The sequence below is a fragment of the Aquarana catesbeiana genome, linkage group LG04 (assembly GCF_042186555.1).
Source record: "Aquarana catesbeiana isolate 2022-GZ linkage group LG04, ASM4218655v1, whole genome shotgun sequence".
Taxonomy (NCBI): domain Eukaryota; kingdom Metazoa; phylum Chordata; class Amphibia; order Anura; family Ranidae; genus Aquarana; species Aquarana catesbeiana.
The window spans coordinates 71807440-71833467 of NC_133327.1; positions in this window are offsets into that span (position 1 = coordinate 71807440).

Consider the following 26028-nt stretch of genomic DNA (forward strand, 5'->3'; position numbering starts at 1 on the left):
AGTCTTAGTCAAACCAGCACTGCAGTAACATGTGGTGACGTGGCGAGTCCCATAAGTGCAGTTCAAGCTGGCAAAGAAGACAAAGACAGGCCCATCGAGCCCATAGTGCCCTTCCTGCTACATTCGCCAATCCTAATTGGGAGCCCACCACTTCTGCAGCACCTGTACTTTCCCCATTCACTGGCCAACCCGGCATTCAGGTGGAAACAGTTGATTTTACGTCACTTGATTTTTATTCGCTGTTTTTCACCGAAGATCTCTATAGATCTTTTGTGGACCAAAGTAATTTGCATGCTGGTCAATTCATCGCCGCTAATCTCCAGTCCTCCCTTGCCAGAGATTGGAAACCAATTACGGTTTCTGAATTTGAGACCTTTCTGGGCCTATCCCTCGACGTGGGCATAGTTAAAATGAGTATGTTGAGGTCATATTGGTCCACTGACCCAATTTACCATATGCCCGTGTTCTCTACCTCCATGACCAGGGCATGATACGATTACGAGCAGATCTTGCGGTTCATGCATTTCAACAACAATGAACTCTGTTGTCCTCGTGGAGACCCTGGATATGATCGGCAGACTTGTTTACTCCCCATCAAGTTGTCTGCGTTGATGAGTCCCTGATTAAGTTTTCTAGCCGCTTATCTTTCAAACAGCATCTTCCCAGCAAGCGTGCCAGATGCGGGGTCAAGATGTATAAGCTCTGTGACAGGGCCACAGGCTATACATGTAGTTTTATGGTTTACGAGGGAAGAGATAGTCACGTAGAGCCACCGAACTGCCCAGATTACATAGGGGGCGCTGGCAAGATTACATGGGACTTGGTGTCACCCTTATTCGGAAAGGGGTACCATTTGTATGTGGACAATTATTACATAAACGTGCCACTTTTTAGTCACTTGTTTGATCATCAGATTGGCGCTTGTGGCACAGTGCAATCTAATCACCAGGGCTTTCCCCAGCGGCTTGTAGATTCCCGTCTTAGGCTGGGGGAGAGAGCCTGCTTGAAGTGTAATAACTTGCTCACTGTGAAGTGGAGGGATAATAAGAATGTTTTCATTCTTTCATCCCTTAATGCAGACACGAAGGTCCAAATTCCTACGACAACTGGTGTTGTGGAGAAACCCCTCTGTGTCCATGAATATAACCAAAATATGGGAGGAGTGGACCTTAACGACCAGTTGTTGGCACCATACCTAGTTGCCAGTAAGGACAGAGGCTGGTACAAAAAAAGGGTCTGTTTATTTATTTCAATTGGCTTTGCTGAAAGCTCATGTGCTATACAGAGCTTCAGGACGGACTGGATCCTTCCTTAAATTCCAGGAAGAGATCGTCGGAGCCCTTCTGTTTCCAGACGGTGCTCCACCTCACCAATCCAAATGCAGTAAGCCGGCTGCATTCTGTTCTATTGTTTTTCTATTCTATTCTTTTCTATTAGAATTTGATTTCATTCTATTTCTATATAACTATTTTCTGAAATTCGAATTTTGTATAGAATGAATTTGAATTCAAATAGAAAAGATCAGAATATAATAGAAAATAATAGAAAAACAATAGAACAGAATAGAAAAAATATTTTTTATATATATATATATATATATATATATATATATATATATATATATATATATATATATATATATATATATAAAACCATCTTCCAAAATTCGAATTTCGTATAAAATTAATTTGAATAGAAAAGATTAAAATAGAGTAGAAAGAATAGACTAGAAAAACAATAGAACAGAATAGAATAAGATATAATATATATATTATATTTTATTCTGTTCTGTTCTATTGTTTTTCCAGTCTATTCTTTTCTATTCAAATTCATTCTATACGAAATTCGAATTTCAGAAGCCATCTTCCGAAATTCGAATTTCGTATAGAATGAATTCAAATTCGAATAGAAATGTTTAGAATAGAATAAAAAAGAATAGCATAGAAAAACAATGAAACAGAATAGAAAAAAATATATATATTATATTTTATTCTCTTCTGTTCTATTGTTTTTCTAGTCTATTCTATTTCTATTCTAATCTTTTCTATTCAAATTCGAATTCATTCTATACGAAATTCTAATTTTAGAAGCCATCTTCCGAAATTCGAATTTCGCATAGAATTAATTCAAATTCGAATAGAAAAGTTTAGAATAGAATAGAAAAGAATAGCATAGAAAAACAATGGAACAGAATAGAAAAAAAATATAATATATATATTTAACCATCTTCCAAAATTGGAATTTGGTACAGAATGAATTTGAATTCAAATAGAAAAGCTTAGAATACAATATATTATATTTTTTTCTATTCTGATCTATTGTTTTTCTATGCTATTCTTTTATACTTTCTATTCTATCCTAATCTTTTCTATTGGAATTCGATTTCATTCTATACGAATTTCAAATTTCGCAAAATGGTTATATATAGTTTACTTTTTCAAATTCAGTTATTGTTTTTTTTTAATTTGATAGTTTTTTCGAATGTGGTAGAAATTTTTCGAATTTGACAGTTTTTTTCGAATGTGGTAGAATTTTTTCGAATTTAATATTTTTTTCAAATGTAGTAACATTTTTTTTTAATTTGATAGTTTTTTTCGAATGTGGTAGAATTTTTTCGAATTTGACAGTTTTTTTCGAATGTGGTAGAATTTTTTCGAATTTGATAGTTTTTTTTCGAATTTGATAGTTTTTTTCGAATGTGGTAGAATTTTTTCGAATTTGACAGTTTTTTCGAATGTGTTAGAATTTTTTCGAATTTGATAGTTTTTTTCTAATACGGTCGAATTTTTTCGAATGCGGTCGAATTTTTTCGAATTCGAATACGAAACGAAACGAATTCCGAAAACGAATGTAATGAATGCAACGAATTTAACTAAACGAATTAAGTTAAATAACGAATCGAAACGAAACTAAACTAAACAAATTTTTTCATCCTGCACATGTCTACGAGCAGATCTTGCGGTTCATGCATTTCAACAACAATGAACTCTGTTGTCCTCGTGGAGACCCTGGATATGATCGGCAGACTTGTTTACTCCCCATCAAGTTGTCTGCGTTGATGAGTCCCTGATTACGTTTTCTAGCCGCTTATCTTTCAAACAGCATCTTCCCAGCAAGCGTGCCAGATGCGGGTTCAAGATGTATAAGCTCTGTGACAGGGCCACAGGCTATACATGTAGTTTTATGGTTTACGAGGGAAGAGATAGTCACGTAGAGCCACCGAACTGCCCAGATTACATAGGGAGCGCTGGCAAGATTACATGGGACTTGGTGTCACCCTTATTCGGAAAGGGGTACCATTTGTATGTGGACAATTATTACATAAACGTGCCACTTTTTAGTCACTTGTTTGATCATCAGATTGGAGCTTGTGGCACAGTGCAATCTAATCACCAGGGCTTTCCCCAGCGGCTTGTAGATTCCCGTCTTAGGCTGGGGGAGAGAGCCTGCTTGAAGTGTAATAACTTGCTCACTGTGAAGTGGAGGGATAATAAGAATGTTTTCATTCTTTCATCCCTTAATGCAGACACGAAGGTCCAAATTCCTACGACAACTGGTGTTGTGGAGAAACCCCTCTGTGTCCATGAATATAACCAAAATATGGGAGGAGTGGACCTTAACGACCAGTTGTTGGCACCATACCTAGTTGCCAGTAAGGACAGAGGCTGGTACAAAAAAAGGGTCTGTTTATTTATTTCAATTGGCTTTGCTGAAAGCTCATGTGCTATACAGAGCTTCAGGACGGACTGGATCCTTCCTTAAATTCCAGGAAGAGATCGTCGGAGCCCTTCTGTTTCCAGATGGTGCTCCACCTCACCTTCCCAATCCAAATGCAGTAAGCCGGCTGCATGAGAGGCATTTTCAGTATGTCCTCCCGAGTACCCCTACCCAACGAGCCCCCCAAAGAAGATGTCGCGTCTGCAGCAAGCGCGGATATAGGCATGTCCCTCCTGTCCTGACAATCCTGGTCCTGCATTGGTGAATGTTTTGAACGCTACCATACACTAGTTGAGTATTAGCGTAGGGTACAGCACTGCACAGACTAGGACACACTTTCACAGGGTCTCTCAAGATGCCATCGCATTTTGAGAGATCCGAACCTGGAACCATTACAGTTACAACTGTTACAGTTACAAAAAAAGTGTAAAAAAAAAAAAAACACAAAAAAATATAAAATAAAAAAAACAAAAAATAATTGTTTTATTGTTTTCTCTCTCTCGCTATTCTCTCTCTCTATTGTTCTGCTCTTTTTTACTGTATTCTGCTCTGCAATGTTTTATTATTATTATGTTTTATCATGTTTGATTTTCAGGTATGTAATTTTTTTATACTTTACTGTTTACTGTGTTTTATTGTTAAGCATTTTTTGTTTTCAGGTACACCATTCAGCTGCAGCGCGGATTTATTTATCTTGACAGCAACAGCATTTTTTTTGTATTTTCTTTGCAGGTATGGTATGTCTTACTGTTATACTGTAATGTTACTTTGTTTTAATGTTAACCATCATTTGCTTAGCAGGTACGCCATTCAGTTGCAGCACAGATTTATTTAACTTGACAGCATTAGCGTTTGCTCCCATGATACATAAAGCTGTGACTCCAGCGCTGTAGGAGGTGATTTCACCACCACAGTTAAAAAAAAAGAGCATATATGCCAAAGCATGGGGGCAGCAGAGGTGGAGGAGTGATTTGCTCCTAACTTTTGGGGCGGATGCCCCCATGCTTCAGCATATATTTTTTAGGCCATTCAGCTGCAGCACTGATTTATTTACCTTGACAGCAACAGCGTTTGCTCCCACGATACATAGCCGTGACTCCAGTGCTGTAGGAGGTGATTTTGCCACCACAGTTAAAAACAAAATGGTGCATGTATACCCATCATTAGAAGTGGGTGGATGAAGGGAGGTATTCTAATGGTGGGCATACCCTCCGATCAATCTCTTTTTTTCATGCAGCCCACAGGCTGCATGAAAAAAAAGATTACAATATATGCCCAACAAGTACCAGCAACGGGTATGTTACTGGACTTTGAGTGGTTATACCAGAATAATGCCTGCAGGTTTAGGTATCATCTTGGTATCATTCTTTTCAGCCAGTGGTCGGCTTACATGTAAAAGCAATCCTAGCAGCTAATTAGCCTCTAGACTGCTTTTACAAGCAGTGGGAGAGAATGCCCCCCCCCACCGTCTTCCATGGTTTTCTCTGGCTCTCCTGTCCCAACAGGGAACCTGAGAATGCAGTCAGTGGTTCCGCCAGCTGACCATAGAGCCGATCAGAGACCAGAATGGCTCCAATCATCTCTATGGCCTAAGAAACCGGAAGCTTAATTTCGCCAGATGTAAACAACGCCATTGGGAAATTGGGAAAGCACTTTATCACACCGATCTTGGTGTGGTCAGATGCTTTGAGGGCAGAGGAGAGATCTAGGATCTAATAGACCCCAATTTTTTCAAAAAAAGAGTACCTGTCGCTATCTATTGCTATCATAGGGGATATTTCCATTCCCTGAGATAACAATAAAAATGATAAAAAAAATGAAAGGAACAGTTTAAAAATAAAATAAAAAAAGCAAAATAAATGATTTAAAAAAAAAAAACACCCCTGCCCCCTCCCCCTGCTCTCGCGCAAAGGCAAACGCAAGTGTCAGTCTGGCATCATATGTAAACAGCAATTGCACCATGCATGTGAGGTATCACCACGAAGGTCAGATCGAGGGCAGTAATTTTAGTAGTAGACCTCCTCTGTAACTCAAAAGTGGTAACCTGTAAAGGCTTTTAAAAATGTATGTAGTTTGTCGCCGCTGCACATTTGTACACAATTTTAAAGCATGTCGTGCTTGGTATCCATGTACTCGGCCTAAGATCATCTTCTTTATTTCATCAAACATTTGGGCAATATAGTGTGTTTTAGTGCATTAAAATTTAAAAAAAGTGTGTTTTTTCCCAAAAAAATGCGTTTGAAAAATCGTTGCGCAAATACTGTGTGAAAAAAAAAAAATGGAACACCCACCATTTTAATCTGTAGGGCCTTTGCTTTAAAAAAAATCTATAATGTTTAGAGGTTCAAAGTAATTTTCTTGCAAAAAATAAATATTTTTTCATGTAAACAAAAAATGTCAGAAAGGGCTTTGTCTTCAAGTGGTTAGAAGAGTGCGTGATGTGTGACAAAAGCTTCTAAATGTTGTGAATAAAATGCCAGGACAGTTCAAACCTATTTTTCTATCCGTCTGCAGAGCGGATCGGATGAACATGGACAGATAGTCCATGTTCATCCGATCCCCCATAGGGGAGAGCGGAGATCTGAGAGGGTGGTCCCTGCACAGTGTACAGCGATCCCCGCTGAGCAAGCGGATGTTCACGGGGCAGATCATCACGGATCCGTCCCATGTGAAAGGGGCCTTACAGTGTTAATTTGCTGTCCCCTCAAAATAACTCAACACACAGCCATTAATGTCTAAACCGCTGGCAACAAAAGTGAGTACACCCCTAAGTGAAAATGTCCAAATTTGGCCCATTAGCCATTTTCCCTCCCCGATGTCATGTGAATCGTTATGCCCTGTACACACGGTCGGATTTTCCGGCCGAAAAAGTGCGAACAGACTGTGTTATCAGAGATTCTGATCGTGTGTTGGCTCCATCGGACTTTTTCCGTCGGAATTTCCTACACACAAAGTTTGAGAGCAGGCTATAAAATTTTTCAACAATAAAATCCGATCGCTTAAATTCTGATCGTGTGTACACAAATCAGACGTACAAAGTGCCACGCATGCTCAGAATAAATTAAGAGACGAAAGCTATTGGCTACTGCCCCATTTATAGTCTCGACATACGTGTTTTACGTCACCGCGTTCAGAACGATCGGATTTTCCGACAACTTTGTGCGACTGTGTGTATACAAGACAAGTTTGAGCCAACATCCGTTGGAAAAAATCCATGGATTTTGTTGTCGGAATGTCCGAGCAATGTCCGATCGTGTGTACAGGGCATTAGTGTTACAATGTCTCAGGTGTGAATGGGGAGCAGGTGTGTTAAATTTGGTGTTATTGCTCTTACTCTCTTATACTGGTCACTGGAAGTTCAACATGGCACTTCATAGCAAAGACCTCTCTGAGGATCTGAATAAAATAATTTTTGCTCTACATAAAGATGGCCTAGGCTATAAGAAGATTGCCAAGACCCTGAAACTGAGCTGCAGCGCGGTGGCCAAGACCATACAGCGGTTTAACAGGACAGGTTCCACTCAGAACAGGCCTCGCCATGGTCGACCAAAGAAGTAGAGTGCACATGCTCAGAGTAATATCCAGAGGTTGTCTTTGGGAAATAGACATATGAGTGCTGCCAGCATTTCTGCAGAGGTTGAAGGGGTGGGGGGTCAGCCTGTCAGTGCTCAGACCATAAGCTGCACACTGCATCAAATTGGTTAGCATGGCTGTCTGCTGAATAAAAGCAGACTAAGGACATGGATTACTGGAACCATGTCCTGTGGTCTGATGAGACCAAGATAAACTTATTTGGTTCAGATGGTGTCAAGTGTGTGTGGCAGCAACCAGGTGAGGAGTACAAAGACAAGTGTTTTGTCTACGGTCAAGCATGGTGGTGGAAGTGTAATGGTCCGGGGCTGCCAACACTGGGGAGCTACAGTTCATTGAGGGAACCATGAATGCCAACATGTACTGTGACATACTGGAGCAGAGCATGATCCCCTCCCTTCGGAGACATACGCAGGGCAGTATTCCAGCATGATAACGACCCCAAACACACTTTCAAGATGACTACTGCCTTGCTAAAGAAGCTGAGGGTAAAGGTGATGGACTGGCCAAGCATGTCTCCAGACCTAAACCCTACTGAGCATTTATGGGGCATCCTCAAATGGAAGGTGGAGGAGCGTAAGGTCTCTAACATCCACCAGCTCAGTGATGTTGTCATGGAGGAGTGGAAGAGGACTCCAGTGGCAACCTGTGAAGCTCTGGTGAACTCCATGCCCAAGAGGGTTAAGGCAGTGCTGAAAAATAATGTTAGTTACACAAAATATTGACAATTTGGGCCCAATTTGGACATTTTCACTAAGGGGTGTACTCACTTTTGTTGCCAGCTGTTTAGACATTAATGGTTGTATGTTGAGTTATTTTGAGGGGACAGCAAATTTACACTGTTATACAAGCTGTACACTCACTACTTTACATTGCAGTAAAGTGTCATTTCTTTACTGTTGCCACATGACAAGATGTCATAAAATATTTACAAAAATATGAGGGGTGTACTCACTTTTGTGAGATACTGTATATATATTCTGCATCCAGTGTAACCTATATCCACAGTACATTCCATGGTGTACTGTTTCTAATACACTTCAGGCGGTGTATATATATATATATATATATATATATATATATATATATATATATATACACACACACATACACACATTACATCCAGGTGTAGCCTATATCTACAGTGCATTCTGTGGTGTACAGTTTCTACTACACTTCTGGTGGTGTACACACAGTACACATTACAGTGCAGCTGTAGTACAGTTGCTAATACAGTGCAGGCGGTGTACACAGTATCTAATACAGTGTGTACAGTTTCTACTACACTTCTGGTGGTGTACACAGTACACAATACAGTGCAGCTGTAGTACAGTTGCTAATACAGTGCATGGTGAAGAATGGTGGTGGCAGCATCAGGCTGTGGGGGTGTTTTTCAGCTGCAGGGACAAGACGACTGGTTGCAATCGAGGGAAAGATGAATGTGGCCAAGTACAGGGATATCCTGGATGAAAACCTTCTCCAGAGTTCTCAGGACCTCAGACTAGGCCGTGGGTTTACCTTTCAACAAGACAATGACCTTAAGCACACAGCTAAAATAATGAAGGAGTGGCTTCACAACAACTCCTTGACTGTTCTTGAATGGCCCAGCCAGAGCCCTGACTTAAACCCAATTGAACATCTCTGGAGAGACCTAAAAATGGCTGTCCACCAACGTTTACCACCCAACCTGTCAGAACTGGAGAGGATCTGCAAGGAGGAATGGCAGAGGATCCCCAAATCCAGGTGTGAAAAACTTGTTGCATCCTTCCCAAAAAGACTCATGGCTGTATTAGATCAAAAGGGTGCTTCTAATAAATACTGAGCAAAGGGTCTGAATAGTTAGGACCATGTGATATTTCAGTTTTTCTTTTTTAATAAATCTGCAAAAATGTCAACAATTCTGTGTTTTTCTGTCAATATGGGGTGCTGTGTGTACATTAATGAGGAAAAAAATGAATGTAAATGATTTTAGCAAATGGCTACAATATAACAAAGAGTGAAAAACTTAAGGGGGTCTGAATACTTTCCGTCCCCACTATATATATATAAGACTGTATATACAGTAAAAGAAAAAAAAAGACTGCGCTATAAATGCAAAGTCCATACAGTAGTTCTTGGATGGACGATATTAATTCAAGCAAGTGACGAACACTCGAGTGAATCGAAGTAATAACAAATGTGCCACCACCTGATGAAAAACCTGCTTACCAGCTGGCAGGTAAAGTCGGGCAATTGGCTTATACCCAGCCAGGGCCTTTCCTCATAAGGGTGAATCGCTGACGGACTGGAGGTTGGATGCAAGTTGAATTGGATAGGATACTCAAACTCCTCCCAGCAGCACAACACCTTAACCAGACCATGAGACCCAGCCACATATAGAGGAAGAGAGACCATCCATAGCGTAATACCGTCAAAATTTATATTTATTAAAAAGTAATGCACTTACATGGGGTTAAAATATCACAGATTCAAATACGGAGCCGGCCGGCTGTACGCAAAATCCCGTCCTCCTAACGTAGGAGTGTGGTGACGTCAAAACGTGTCCTCGCCCGATCGCGTTTCGTCATAGATGACGTTATCAATGGGGAACGCATATTCAGTATATATGTACAGTATACTGTATATACAGTATCTCACAAAAGTGGGCACACCCCTCACATTTATGTAAATATTTTATTATATATTTTCAGGTGACAACACTGAAGAGATGACACTTTGCTACAATGTAAAGTAGTGAGTGTACAGCTTGTACAACAGTGTAAATTTGCTGTCCCCTCAAAATAACTCAACACACAGCCATTAACCCTTTCATGACTAAGCCTATTTTTGAAATTTGGTGTTTAAAAGTTAAAATCCATATTTTTTTGCTAGAAAATTACTTAGAACCCCCAAACATTATATATATTTTTTAGCAGAGAATCTAGAGAATAAAATGGAGATTGTTGCAATATTTTATATCACACGGTATTTGTGCAGCGGTGTTTTAAACACAAATTTTTGGAAAAGGGACACTTCCATGAATTTTAAAAAATCCAAACAGTAAAGTTACCCCAATTTTTTGTATAATGTGAAAGATGATGTTACGCCGAGTAAATAGATACCAAACATGTCACGCTTTATAATTGCACGCACTCGTGGAATGGCGACAAACTATGGTAGCTATGAATTTCCATAGGCGACGCTTTAAATTTTTTTTACGGTTACCAGGTTAGAGTTACAGAGGAGGTCTAGGGCTAGAATTATTGCTCTCGCTCTGACGATCGCGGCGATACCTCACATGTGTGATTTGAACACCGTTTACATATGCGGGCACGACTTCCGTATGCGTTTTCTTTGCTGCGCGAGCTCGCGGGGACGGGGGCGCTTTAAAAAAAATTTTTTTTTAATTTATTTTATTTATTTTTAGATTTATAAATTGTGTTTTTAAACACAATAAGTGGTGATAATAAGTGGTGACAGGTACTCTTTATGGAGGGATCGGGGGTCTAAAAGACCTCCGATCCCTCCTCTGCACTTCAAAGTATTCAGATCGCCGAAAACGGCGATTCTGAATACTGTATATTTTTTAAAATTCGGCGCCATTGGCAGCCGAGTAAACGGGAAGTGACATCATGACGTCGCTTCGGCGTTTACATTGAGAAGGCTGGAACGAAGCCGCCCACGGCTTCGTTCCAGCCCACCCACAGCCGCTGGAGACAGCCGATTGGACACCTGGCCTCCCGATCGCACGGGAGGCCCAGTAAGAGCGGCGGGAGGCGGTGGGAGGGGGGGTGTCCCCTCCCGCTCCTCCGGTATAACAGCCGAGCGGCTTTTAGCCGCATTGGTTGTTATATACGGGTAGCCGATCGCCCGCTCTAAACAACGTTACTGGGATGATGCCTGCAGCTGCAGGCATCATCCCAGTATAACCCCGGAAAGCCAAGTACGCATATCTGCGTACGGTCGGTGGGCAGGGGTGACCGCTGGCAACAAAAGTGAGTACATCCCTAAGTGAAAATGTCCATATTGGGCCCACAGTGTCAATATTTTGTGTGGCCACCATTATTTTCCAGCACTGCTTGAACCCTCTTGGGCATGGAGTTCACCAGAGCTTCACAGGTTTCCACTGGAGTCCTCTTCCACTCCTCCATGACGACACCACCGAGCTGGTGGATGTTAGAAAACTTGTTCTCCTCCACCTTTCGTTTAAGGATGCCCCACAGATACTCAATAGGGTTTAGGTCTGGAGACATGCTTGGCCAGTCCATCACCTTTACCCTCAGCTTCTTTAGCAAGGCAGTGGTCGTCTTGGAGGTATATTTGGGGTCATTATCATATTGGAATACTGCCCTGCGGCCCAGTCTCCGAAGGGAGGGGATCATGCTCTGCTTCAGTATGTCACAGTACATGTTGGCATTCATGGTTCCCGCAATGAACTGTAGCTCCTCAGTGCCGGCAGCACTCATGCAGCCTCAGACCATGATGCTCCCACCACCATGCTTGACTGTAGGCAAGACACACTTGTCTTTGTACTCCTCGCCTGTTTGACGCCACGCACGCTTGACACCATCTGAACCAAATAAGTTTATCTTGGTCTCATCAGACTACAAGACATGGTTCCAGTAATCCATGTCTTTAGTCTGCTTGTCTTCAGCAAACTGTTTGTGGGCTTTCTTGTGCATCATCTTTAGAAGATGCTTCCTTCTGGGACGAATGATTCAGTGTGTGGTGTATGATCTGAGCACTGACAGGCTGATCCTCCACTCCTTCAACCTCTGCAGCAATGCTGGCAGTACTTATACATCTATTTCCCAAAGAAAACCACTGGATATGACGCTGAGCACGTGCACCCAACTTCTTTGATTGACCATGGAGAGGCCTGTTCTGAGTAGAACCTGTCCTGTTAAACCACTGTATGGTCTTGAACACTGTGCTGCAGCTCATTTTCAGGGTCTTGGCAATCTTCTTATAGCCTAGGCCATCTTGATGTAGAGCAACAATTTGTTTTTTTTCAGATCCTCAGAGAGTTCTTTGCCATGAAGTGCCATGTTGAACTTACAGTGATCAGTATGAGAGAGTGAGAGTGATAACACCAAATTTTACACACCTGCTCCCCATTCACACGTGAGACCTTGTAACACTAATGAGTCACATGACACCGGGTAGGGGAAAATGGCTAATTGGGCCCAATTTGGACATTTTCACTTAGGGTGTACTCACTTTTGTTGCCAGCGGTTTAGACATGAATATACTATATGAATATATTATACAAGCTGTACACTCACTATTTTATATTGTAGCGAAGTGTAATTTCTTCAGTGTTGTCACATGAAAAGATATAATAAAATATTTACAAAAATGTGAGGGGTGTACTCACTCTTGTGAGATAATGTATATACAGTCCTATATATATAGTGGGGATGGAAAGTATTCAGACCCCCTTAAATTTTTCACTCTGTTATATTGCAGCCATTTGCTAAAATAATTTAAGTTAGTTTTTTTCCTCATTAATGTACACACAGCACCCCATATTGACAGAAAAACACAGAATTGTTGACATTTTTTGCAGATTTTTTAAAAAAGAAAAACTGAAATATCACATGGTCCTAAGTATTCAGACTCTTTGCTCAGTATTTATTAGAAGTACCCTTTTGATCTAATACAGCCATGAGTCTTTTTGGGAAAAATGCAACAAGTTTTTCACACCTGGATTTGGGGATCCTCTGCCATTCCTCCTTGCAGATCCTCTCCAGTTCTGTCAGGTTGGATGGTAAACGTTAGTGCACAGCCATTTTTAGGTCTCTCCAGAGATGCTCAATTGGGTTTAAGTCAGGGATCTGGCTGGGTCATTCAAGAAAAGTCACGGAGTTGTTGTGAAGCCACTCCTTCGTTATTTTAGCTGTGTGCTTAGGGTCATTGTCTTGTTGGAAGGTGAACCTTCGGCCCAGTCTGAGGTCCTGAGCACTCTGGAGAAGGTTTTTGTCCAGGATATCCCTGTACTTGGCCGCATTCATCTTTCCCTCAATTGCAACCAGTTGTCCTGTCCCTTCAGCTGAAAAACACCCCCACAGCATGATGCTGCCACCACCATGCTTGACTGTATTGGACAGGTGATGAGCAGTGCCTGGTTTTCTCCACACACACTGCTTAGAATTAAGGCCAAAAAGTTCTATCTTGGTCTCATCAGACCAGAGAATCTTATTTGTCACCATCTTGGAGTCCTTCAGGTGTTTTTTATCAAACTCCATGCGGGCTTTCATGTGTCTTGCACTGAGGAGAGGCTTCCGTCGAGCCACTCTGCCATAAAGCCCCAACTGGTGGAGGGCTTCAGTGATGGTTGACTTTCTACAAGTTTCTCCCATCTCCCGACTGCATCTCTGGAGCTCAGCCACAGTGATCTTTGGGCTCTTCTTTACCTCTCTCACCAAGGCTCTACTCCCCCGATAGCTCAGTTTGGCCGGATGGCCAGCTCTAGGAAGGGTTCTGGTCATCCCAAACATCTTCCATTTAAGGATTATGGAGGCCACTGTGCTCTTAAGAACCTTAAGTGCAGCAGAAATGTTTTTGTAACCTTGTCCAGATCTGTGCCTTGCCATAATTCTGTCTCTGAGCTCTTCAGGCAGTTCCTTTGACCTCATGATTCTCATTTGCTCTGACATGCACTGTGAGCTGTAAAGTCTTATATAGACAGGTGTGTGGCTTTCCTAATCAAGTCCAATCAGTATAATCAAACACAGCTGGACTCAAATGAAGGTGTAGAACCACCTCAAGGATGATCAGAAGAAATGGACAGCACCTGAGTTAAATAAATGAGTGTCACAGCAAAGGGTCTGAATACTTAGGACCATGTGATATTTCAGTTTTTCTTTTTTAATAATCCTGCAAAAATGTCAACAATTCTGTGTTTTTCTGTCAATATGGGGTGCTGTGTGTACATTAATGAGGAAAAAATGAACTTAAATGATTTTAGCAAATGGCTGCAATATAACAAAGAGTGAAAAATTTAAGGGGGTCTGAATACTTTCCGTCCCCACTCTATATCTCTATATCTCTATATCTCTCTCTATATATATAGATATATATATATATACACAGTGGGGACGGAAAGTATTCAGACCCCCTTAAATTTTTCACTCTTTGTTATATTGCAGCCATTTGCTCCATGAGCAGAGAGCTGGTAACTCTCATTCACCACTTTCTGCACTGCCCCCCCATCTCGCTCACTGGAGCGCTGGGTGGTGGAGGGGGCTGTAGCGGTTCGCTGAGAGGCTGAGCCAGGTGTCGCTCCAGGGCTATGGGTGGATTCCAACTTTATTGTTACGATCTTGCCCCAGCCTGGACTGGTTCTGTGACACTTCAGTCCGCTGTCTGCTGAAAATGGGTCACAGGTCACAGTTTTGGCTGTATTTCTCCTTTAAGTTTATAAAAACAAGCAATGCAGTCACATTTATTGGTGCCTACAAGATGTTTAGCACAGACAGGCAAGCTCAATTTTGTATAGAGATTGCAGCTGCTCCACCTGTCACAGGAACTGGCTTGCAATCCACTAAAATTCTGTCTAACACTCGGTAACCCAAAGGTGACATCAGAGCTGTTCAAAGTCATTCAGATCCACCCCAATGTATTTCACCCAATAGGCTTCCTCAGGATGCTGAATTATTGAGTTCATAAGCGCTGCCTGGGTTTACATTTTAATACTTTTTTTTAAACTGCTGGGCTTTCAATTATTTTTAAAAGATTTTCAAAAGTGAATTCAGCTTTAACTGTCACTTTAAGGTCTTTTTTAAGGTCTTTTAAGGTCTAAAAAGGTCTTTTTAAACAGCGGCGGTATGGCCATAGCACATTTTTAAGAAACAGGGGTTTGTTTTATAAATGTGAACTGGCTTAGGGAGTCCAATGCCAATGGTGCACAATAAAAAATAATTCAGAGGAAGAAAAAAAAAGGGGGAGAACCTGGTTCACAGGATCAAAAAAGGTCACATGTCTGGCTTTTCAATAACACTGAGCTCTCTCGGCACTGTTATTATGAATAGGATGTATAATGTGGGTATTCCTACAGACTATAGCGGACAGCAGATAGCGATAGCCACTCTCAAATTTGTTAATGAGCCCCATAGTGTGTGGGCACTTGATAGTTCTAAAGCAAAGCAATGTTGGGACCTAAATTTAAACCTACAGAATATAGCGGACAGCAGATAGCGATAGCCACTCTCAATTTTGTTAATGAGCCCCATAGCGTGTGGGCCCTTGATAGTTCCAAAGCAAGGCGATATGGGACCTAAATTTAAACCTACAGACTATAGCGGACAGCAAATAGCGATAGCCACTCTCAATTTTGTTAATGAGCCCCATAGTGTGTGGGCACTTGATAGTTCTAAAGCAAAGCAATATGGGACCTAAATTTAAACCTAAACTTTTGTAGGATGGAAGAGAAAACTCGGCCTGTTATGCATGAGCAATGACAGAAGGAACTTTATAAATGATCAGAATCCTATTGTAAATTGATTTAGGAAAGTGCAGAGGATTAGTTAGTAAAATAGGCTTAAATTAGGGATTAGCATTAATCCACAAATTACACCTGGTCTTTTGTGTAAATAAAGCTTACTCACCCTGTAAACAAAGCCAGTTTCACGCTATACCAGCTGTAAAAATAAAAATGCGCATTCTACGTTTTCTATCGCCATAGCACCACGCTTGAGAGATGAAAATTTACTGACTATTATTTATTAACATCTTTCCTTAAGCTCAGGTTCCAATGGTGACCTTTCCAAGCTCTGGTATCCAGACACCTATTGATCGGTGCTTTGTTATAGAATAACATTCAACGGAGTGACAGTGTTCTATTTTGACATCCCTCTGCGTCACAATAACATAATAACTCATTACAGGGAAAGTGCTATAATGTGTTATCATAGAGAACGACAGGTGAAGATAGAACTGTGATGTTTTTTGAGTGATGGAAACATATGCTGTCTCATGTTAATGGACTGAAGATAGGTGACATTCAAGAAAAAAAAATAAAGACAATGACATCAATAATAAATAGATACTTACTATTGCTGTAACAGACATCATGTTCAAGATGCACACTGCCACTTCCATTAAATTGCAATTCTATCCAAACAGGTATAGGTACAGTTGAGACATGTAGTCTGTGTAGAAACCTTTACCAATTAAAAAGTTTGCAAAGTGGTATGAAAGTAAAGGGCTGACAGGTCCCCTTTATATGGCAAAACTTTGTCACCAACTTTGTGCCTGTTTGCTACCTACTCTACCAGTGCATGCAAAAAACGATTTAAAGTGGTTGTAACCCCCCAAAAAATAAAAAATAGCAGATTAAACAGCACAGTGCTTTTGCTGTCAAATCTGCCCCTTTCTAAGCTGTAAAAAAACCTGGTTGATCCTGCCAGTTCCTGTGTCCCCGTCTGTGTGCTGACAGCGGTAATCGTAGCTGCAGATCCATGATTACCGTGGTCAGGTTACGTGTCTCCATCATCCCGCTGCTCTCCTCTCTCCCCCTCTCCCCCTCCCTCCCTGCCTGTCAGCTCCTGTGTGTGTGTCTCCCCCTCTCCGCCCCCCTTTCCCTCCCGCCATTATAAGTAGCTGGCAGTAAAAGTAAAAATTAATTACAGTCAGCTCTTCTGTTCTACACTGTGTAAATATTTATTTTTTTAAAACGATGCCTGTAAATACCTTATCTTGGATCTGTTCTGGACAGTCACATGACCTCCGGCCGCTCTCCTCCCATATTTAAGGGCTACAGTGGGAAGGGCTGAGTAGACAGCACAGCGATCATGTGACCTCCCCCTGCTGATGTCAGAGGGGGATCTTGGCTCTCCCGCTGTAGCTCGTAGAGCGGAGGAATAAAGTGGCCGGAGGTCACGTGACTGGCCAGAAGAGATCAAAGGTATTTACAGGCATCGTTTTAAAAAAAACATTTACACTGTGTAGGAGAGATTAATAGAACAGAGGAGCTGGCTGTAATTGTTCTATATCTTTACAACCACTTTAGGATCCTAGCTAGTGTGCAGATGGCGTAGAAATGAGTACAAAATGTATTAATATTTCAAAAGATTACAGCACTGCAGTTTTTTAAATAGCTTAGAAAAGAGCCCCATTGCAGATATTTGTCTTTGATTTTGTTCTGTTTCAAATGCCTTTTTTGTGCATTGACTTACCACCTTAGACACAGCCTGTCTGGACAGTATAGTCACTGTCAGGGAAATCGTGCGGGAAGACTTGTGAGAAAATGTGCACATGGCCATAATAATTCTCAAGTGACAGCTAGACATTCTCTAACTTGTGTTTCTTGCTCATATTAATTCTCAAGTGACAACTAGGCATGTCCTAGCTTGCATGTGTAGAGGAAAGAAAAAGATCCTGGATGGCCGCACACCATAGAAGGCATCTTTATTGATATGAAGAAGTAAAATCCAAATGCAGTCACTTCATGTACAGGGAAAAACAGGAACAATAGCTAAAGCGTTTCACGCCCTGTTGTGGCACTTATTTATAGCTAAATGACTAAAGTTTGATCATGGGTATATATAGAGACTTCGGGTTTTGATAGCCAATCAAAAAATGGTCTCAAAAAGATACCTGCCCACTAAACTCTAGAACAACACCCAAGAGATAGGAGACACCTGGGATGTGAAGTTGAATCTTAAATCAAAGATTAAAGACAAAGTAATATAATAATATGATAATATAATAATGCCTGTAAAGGTCCACCAAACTGAAAAAGTTTATTAACCACTTGCCGACCGGGCCATAGCTGAAAGACGGCTGCAGCGCGGTCGGCTAGTTCTGGGTGGACGTCCGTGGGACGTCCTCCCAGAATACTGCTCTCGCGCGCCCCCTGGGGCGCGCACCCGAGAACTTCCGTGACCGTCGGGTCCGGAGGACCCGGCGCATCACGGATCGTGGTAAACGGCCGCTAATCGCGGCCGTTTACCATGTGATCGCTCCGTCAAATGACGGAGCGATCACATGTCAACAGACCGGCGTCATGTCATGACGCCGGTTCCTCCCTCCCCTCTGTGTACCGATCGGTACAGTGCGAGGGGAGAGGGGGAGGGATCGGATGGCAGCACCACTGTGGGCTGCATGTGTAGTGCCCACAGCGGTGCTCAGTGACAATTGCTGTCACATCCATCCATCCCTCCATGCTCAGCCATCCCTGCAATATACCTCGCAATACTCTGCATAATACCCCGCAATACTCTGCATTATACCCCGCAATACTCTGCATTATACCCCGCAATACTCTGCATAAATACCCCGCAATACTCTGCATAAATACCCCGCAATACTCTGCATAGTACCCTGCAATACTCTGCATAATACCCTGCAATACTCTGCATAATACCCCGCAATACTCTGCATAATACCCCGCAATACTCTGCATAATACCCCACAATACTCTGCATTATACCCCACAATACTCTGCATTATACACGGCACTACTCTGCAATATACACGGCACTACTCTGCAATATACACGGCACTACTCTGCAATATACCCCACAATACTCTGCAATATGCCCAGCAATACTCTGCAATATACCCAGCAATATACCCTGCACTACTCCGCAATACTCTGCAATACCCCGCAATTTTTAACCAGCTCCCGTCCACAGTCATATGACGTCCTTGACTTTGAGCGGGGATATCTGAATGATGGGTGCAGCTACAGGCATCATTCAGATATCAGCTTTTTCAGCTGGCGATTTCCTACACCATAAGAATGATCATAGTGGCTGTTACACTGCTTGATCGTTCTTACGGGAGGCGAGAGGGGACGTCCCCCCCTCCCGCTGCCCTCTGGTGCTTCTACCGACTCACCGCTACGATCGAAGCCAAGATCGTTTTTTTTTTTTTTTTTTTTTATTTCAGGCTTCCCAGCCTAGAGGTGAGATGTGGGGTCTTATTGACCCCATATGTCACTGTAAAGAGGACCTGTCATGCCATATTCCTATTACAAGGATGTTTACATTCCTTGTAATAGAAATAAAAGTGATCAAAAATTTTTTTGGGGGGGAAAAAGTGTCAAACTAAAATAAATAAAGTAAAATAAAAAAAAAAAAAAAAATGTTTAAAGTGCCCATGTTCGTGTCCTCTCATGCAGAAGCGAACACATACGTAAGTCCCGCCCACATATGAAAACGATGTTCAAACCACACATGTGAGGTATCACTGCGAACGTTGGAGCGAGAGCAATAATTTTGGCCCTAGACCTCCTCTGTAACTCAAAACATGTAACCAGTAAAAAATTTTAAAACGTCACCTATGGAGATTTTTAAGTAGCGACGTTTGGCACCATTCCACGAGATTGTGCAATTTTGAAGGGTGACATGTTAGGTATCTGTTTACTCGGCGTAACTTCATCTTTCACATTATGCAAAAACATTGGGCTAACTTTACTGTTTTATTTTTTTTTAAAGCACAAAACTGTTTTTTTTACAAAAAAAACGCGTTCGAAAAATTGCTGCGCAAATACCGTGCAAGATAAAAAGTTGCAACAACCGCCATTGTATTCTCTAGGGTCTTTGCTAAAAAAAATATATATATAATGTTTTGGGGTTCTATGTAATTTTCTAGCAAATAAATTATTATTTTTACATGTAGGAGAGAAATATAAGAATTGGCCTGGGTGCTCCAGAACGCCTGGAGGTGCTCCATGCATGTTGGGCCTCTGTATGTGGCCACGCTGTGTAAAAGTCTCACACATGTGGTATCACTGTACTCGGGAGTAATAGCAGAATGTGTTTTGGGGTGTAATTTGTGGTATGCATATGCTGTGTGTGAGAAATAACCTTCTAATATGACAATTTTGTGAAAAAAAAAAAAGAAAAAAAAAAATCTTGATTTTGCAAAGAATTGTGGGAAAAGATGACAACTTCAAAAAAACTCACCATGCATCTTTCTAAATACCTTGGAATGTCTTCTTTCCAAATAGGGGTCATTTGGGGGGTATTTGTACTTTTCTGGCATGTTAGGGTCTCAAGAAATTAGATAGGCCGTCAGTACTTCAGGTGTGATCAATTTTCAGATATTGGCACCATAGCATTTGGACTCTCTAACATTCACAAAGACCAAATAATATACACCAAGTTGTACTTATTTTTACCAAAGATATGTAGCAGTATAAATTTTGGCCAAAATTTACGAAGAAAAATTACTAATTTGCTAAATTTTATAACAGAAACAAAGAAAAATTCATTTTTTTACCAAATTTTCAGTCTTTTTTCTTTTATAGCGCAAAAAATAAAAAACCCAACGGTGATTAAATAACACCAAAAGAAAGCTCTATTTGTGTGAAAAAAAGGACAAAAATTTCATATGGGTACAGTATTGTATGACTGAGTAATTGTCATTCAAAGTGTGAGAGCACCGAAAGCTGAAAATTGGTCTGGTTAGGAAGGGGGTTTAAGTGCCCAGTGGTCAAGTGGTTAAAGTGGGGTTCCACCCAAATTTTGAACAATATCTGTATGTATTCTCTTCCTTGCCTAGATGCTGACATGCCGTTTAAAAAAATTTAAATCGCCGTATTTACCTTTTATTTTTCTATTCTTCTTTGCACTTCCTGGTTCTCCTCCCGTGGGAGTAGGCGTGTTTCTAGCCTCTCCCAGACTCCTGGGAGCTAGTCTCAGGCTTCCCAGGATGCCACTGAGCATATGCGGGAACAAGCGGTGAATGCTGGGAGCACAGCATTCACCACATGCAGGAAATAAATGCTTGTGGGCTTCAAATGCCCACAATGAAGATGGAAACCGCCTGCAGTGAATAATATAAGTTATTCTTTCCGACGAAATCTGACACAGGCGGACATATTACACACAATATGTGAGTATGTAATGCTGAGAAGAAAAGTTTGTGAATGAACTAAAAAAAAAAAAAAACGATAGATAGGTGGACCCCCGCTTTAAGTGAACTAATACACACACACACATATATATATACATATATATATATATATATATATATATATATATATGCGCTAGACACATGCTTATTTTCATAATTCGCATTATTCAACTTCTCCCATTGTGTACATCCATAACCTTGGGATAAAGACCATGATAAATACTAATACAATATTAAACAATGGCAAAGTAACAAAAAGCAACATTACTTTTCAAATAATCTCAAAGGAAACCTGTGTGTAAATAATAATAAACAAAATTCATGTAAATGCCAAATCTCCTGAAACTATACAAAATCGCAAAATAACATATACATGAAATTGATGTGGAAATAACAATAATCCCATTCCAAACACTATCAGTAATGTCTTAGTAACTGCATATATATATATATATACACATCGTCCTGAAATATATAAACCTAATTACATTTGAAAATTGTCTAGATAAAGCCTTCATTTTCATTAAAAATTATTATGTATAAATCATTATTCCAACATAAATCCATGCACTCAAGAAAAAAGCAAAACCTACTCGATGACATCTGGAATCCATTCATGTTGGATTCACAAACAAAAAAACAGAGTTAGGTACCTGGTAACTCTTTTTCTAAGAAGTCTTCCAGGGCAGCATCCGAGAGATAGGCTCCTCCTCCCTAAAACAGGAAACACATTAGTCCACTATTATAAATTTCACACTCTTACCTGTGTGCCTCAGTTATGTTAAAGCACCGAAGGAATTCCCTGTAAGCTGCAAGCTCCCCCTCTGTACCTGGTTTTTGTTGTTTCAAGGGTGGGAACTAGTGCTGCCCTGGAAGACTTCTTAGAAAAAGAGTTACCAGGTACCTAACTCTGTTTTCTCGAATCGTCTTCCAGGGCAGCATCCGAGAGGATATATCAAGCAATACTTACTAGGGTGGGGTTAGAGACTGGAGCACTTTACGACCAAATGCTTGGTCTTGGTCAGACAGCTGGTCTATGCGGTAGTGCTTAGCGAAAGTACTGAAGCTCGACCATGTCGCTGCCCTGCAGATCCGCTCCGGAGTTGCCCCTGCTTTCTCTGCGGCCGAGGTTGCCCAGGCTCTAGTTGAGTGCGCTCTGATTTCACTAGGTGGAGTGAGATTTTGTGCCTTATAGGTAATCTGTATGGCCATCCTTATCCATCTGCTGATGGTGCTTTTTGAAGCTTGTTTCCCTCTGTTGATTCCTGCATAGAGGATGAAGAGGGAGGTCGTTCTACGCCATTCCTTTGTTCTTTCGAGATACGCTATGAGCGTGTTCCTTACATCAAGTTTGCTGTAAATGTCTCTTTTCCTACTATCCATGGTTGTTGGAAGTGAGGGTATGATGATGTTTTGGGTTCTGTGAAATGTAGAAGAGACCTTGGGTAGAAAGGCCGGATCTGGAGAGAGAATTATCTTGTCCAGATGTATTAGACAGTATGGTTCTATTGAAGATAGAGCTTGGATCTCACTCACTCTTCTGGCGGATACTAAGGCCAGAAGGAGCGCAGTTTTTAACGTGAGGTTTTTGTCTGAGCTGTCCTCGATAGGTTCAAACGGAGGGGAAAGAAAGCCCTTAAGTACTGTGCCCATGTCCCAGGTGGGAGTTTTGTACAATTTGGCTGGTTTGGATCTTTTAAGGGCTATGAGGAAACGTCTTATCAGCGGGTCTTCCGCTAGTCTAGTATCCATGACCGAGGAATGTGCTGCAACTTGTACTTTCAGGGTACTTGGTGATATGTTTTTGTCTGCACCATCTTGTAGGAAGTCCAAAACTATTGGAATTATCCCACCATTGGAGATTGGTCTGTCTTCGTACCAAGAAACAAATTTTTTCCTTATTTTCTCATAGATGGCTCTCGTTACTGGCTTTCTGCTGTTTAAGATGGTGTTGATTACTCTGTCTGACAGGCCTTTGTTCTGGAGTTTTACCCTCTCAGTAACCAAGCCGAGAGCTTCAAGATTTTGTGGTTCGGATGATTGACTGGGCCTTGTGACAGTAGATCCGGGCGGTCCGTCAGTGTCAGCTGAGGTTGTATGCTGAGATTTTTTAAATGACTGAACCATGCTCTCTGGGGCCAGTATGGTGCTATTAATATCACTGTTGTTTTCTCTGCCTTGATTTTTTGGATTACTTTTGGGATTATGGCAGTTGGAGGGAATGCATAGCACAGATGCCATTTCCAGTTTTGGTTGAAAGCATCCACCCCGCTGTTGCCATCTGTAGGGTCCAGGGAGAAAAATATCGGAGATTTTGCGTTCGCCCTGGAAGCAAATAGGTCTACTTCGGGTATTCCCCACTGCTGGGTGATTTGAGTGAAGGTTGTTTGGTTTAGCGACCATTCCGTGTGTTTTATCGTTTTCCGGCTCAGGAAATCTGCCACTGTATTGTCTGTTCCTTTTAGATGGATACCGGATATCGATCTTATGTTCACTTCTGTCCACAGTAGGATAGATTGTGTCAGTCTCATCAGTTTTTGGGATTTTGTGCCCCCTTGTCTGTTTAGGTATGCGACTGTCGTTGCGTTGTCTGATTGTATCTTTACATCCTTCCCCTGTAATGCTGGCTTGAAGGCTTTTAGCGCTTCCCCCACAGCTTTCAGCTCTCTCAAGTTTGAGGAGGCTTGTGCCCATTTGGGTGTCCATTTCCCTTGCGAGAACCGCCCTTCCATGTGGGCTCCCCATCCTAGGGCGCTTGCATCGGTGGTGATGCTGACTGGATTGACTTGAGCCCATCTGCGCCCCTCGATGACCCGAAGTGGGTTGAGCCACCAGTAGAGTGTTTGTTTGACTGTGGCGGGGACGGGAATGGATTTTTCTAGGGATGCTTGCCTGCCATCCCACTGGGACAGAATCTAGTTCTGTAAGGGTCGCATATGAATTTGTGCCCAGGTGATGGCTGGAATGGAAGACGTCATCAGTCCTAGTACGGACATTCCGTGCCTGATTGTTGTGGAATGGTTCCTTAGCAGGGACGTAATTGCTTGTGTCATTTTTATGTCTTTTTCCTTTGTTAGGAAAATTTTTGACAGTCTGGAGTCCAGCACGTATCCCAGGTACACTACTCTCTGGCTTGGGATCATTTGCGATTTCTCTGCGTTTATTAACCATCCCAGGTTTTGCAGATAGTTCATACTCGTGCGCAGGTTGTTTTCTAGGATTGCTGCCGAGTCCGCAAAGAACAAGAGGTCGTCTAAGTATGGTATTATTCCAATACCCTCCTGTCTTAGACCTTTTAGCACTTCCGCCATTATTTTTGAGAATATTCTTGGAGCTGAGGAGATTCCGAAGGGGAGAGCTGTGTACTGTAGGTGCAGCGTAGCTGCTGGCCCCTGGATTGCGAACCTTAGAAACTTTTGGTGATCCTTCCTTATGGGGACATGTAGGTAGAAATCCTGTAAATCTAGTGTTGCCATGAATGTCTCCTGCGGTAGGATGTTCCTGATTGAATAGATAGATTCCATTCTGAATCTCTTGTATCTTATTCCTCGGTTGAGTGGTTTGAGGTTTAGTATCAGCCTTAGTTTGCCTGATGGTTTTCTTTTTGCGAAGATGTGTGAGTAGAAGCCCTTTTGTTCCTCCTCCTGGGGAACGTGACAAATCACCTTCTGATCTAATAGTTTCTGTAGGAATTCTAAAAACACCTTTGCTTGATTGCTGTCCTTGGGTAGCATGGTCGCTAAGTATTTGGTTGGGGGGCGGTTGGAGAATTCTATTGCGTAACCATCCGCTATGGTGCGCAGTATGAATTTGTTTTCTGTTATCTCCTCCCATTGGTGGGAGAAAGCCGCCAATCTGCCCCCCACCTGAAGGCAGTCATTGTTTTTTGTTCTTTTGGGTATTAGGCTTGAGGATGAATTCACCTTTGCCTTTCTTGTTTTGTTGACCCCAGTGCTTTTTTGCCCCTGGCTTATTGAATTTCTTGAAATGCCGAAAGGGCGCCTTCCCTTGTCTCTTCTTGGTTTGAGGGAACCCCTTATTTTTTGCTGCAGTCCTATCCAGGACTGTTTCTAGTTCGGGACCAAACAGTAGGTCTCCAGTGAATGGTATGCCACATAAACGGTTCTTGGAAGGTGCATCCCCCCCCCAGGATTTTAACCACAGGGCTCTGCGGGCCGAGTTTAGTAGTGCCGTGGTCCTAGAGGATATTCTGACAGTTTCTGCTGAAGCATCTGCCAAGAAAGCTGCCGCTCTAGTTAGTGTGGGGATGGTTTTAATTAGTTCCTCCCTGGGTGTGTCGTTCTCCAATAGATCTTGCAGCTGGGTTAGCCAGATTAGCAAGGTTCGGGCTGTGCAGGTGGAAGCAATAGCCGGATTTAGGTTTGCCGCCCCTGCTTCCCATGCCCTTTTCAGGAGAGCTTCTATTTTCTTGTCCATGGGGTCGCTGAGGGTACCTGCGTCATCAAAAGCCAAGTCCGATTTGTTCGTGATTTTTGCCAGAGAGGCATCCACCTTGGGGCATTTAGCCCAGGTTTTGGTGTCTGCTTCCGCAAACGGGTATCTGCGTTTGATTGTGGCGGGGATGAAAAGCTTTTTCTCTGGGTCTTCCCATTCCTTTTTGACTATGTCTTTAAGTGTTTGGTGTACCGGGAACGTTCTTGGCTTCTTGGGCTGGAGCCCTTTGTACATTCTGTCATGCATAGTGAGTTCTGCGGTTTTCTGTTCTTTAATGCCTAGAGTGTCAGTGATGGCTTTGAGAAGACTGTCTGTGTCCTCAGAAGGAAACAGGTTGCAGTCTGTCGTGTCATCTTCCTCCTCTGAGTCTGAACAGATACCGTCTTCTGATTCAGATTGTTCAGATTCATCTGAATCCAC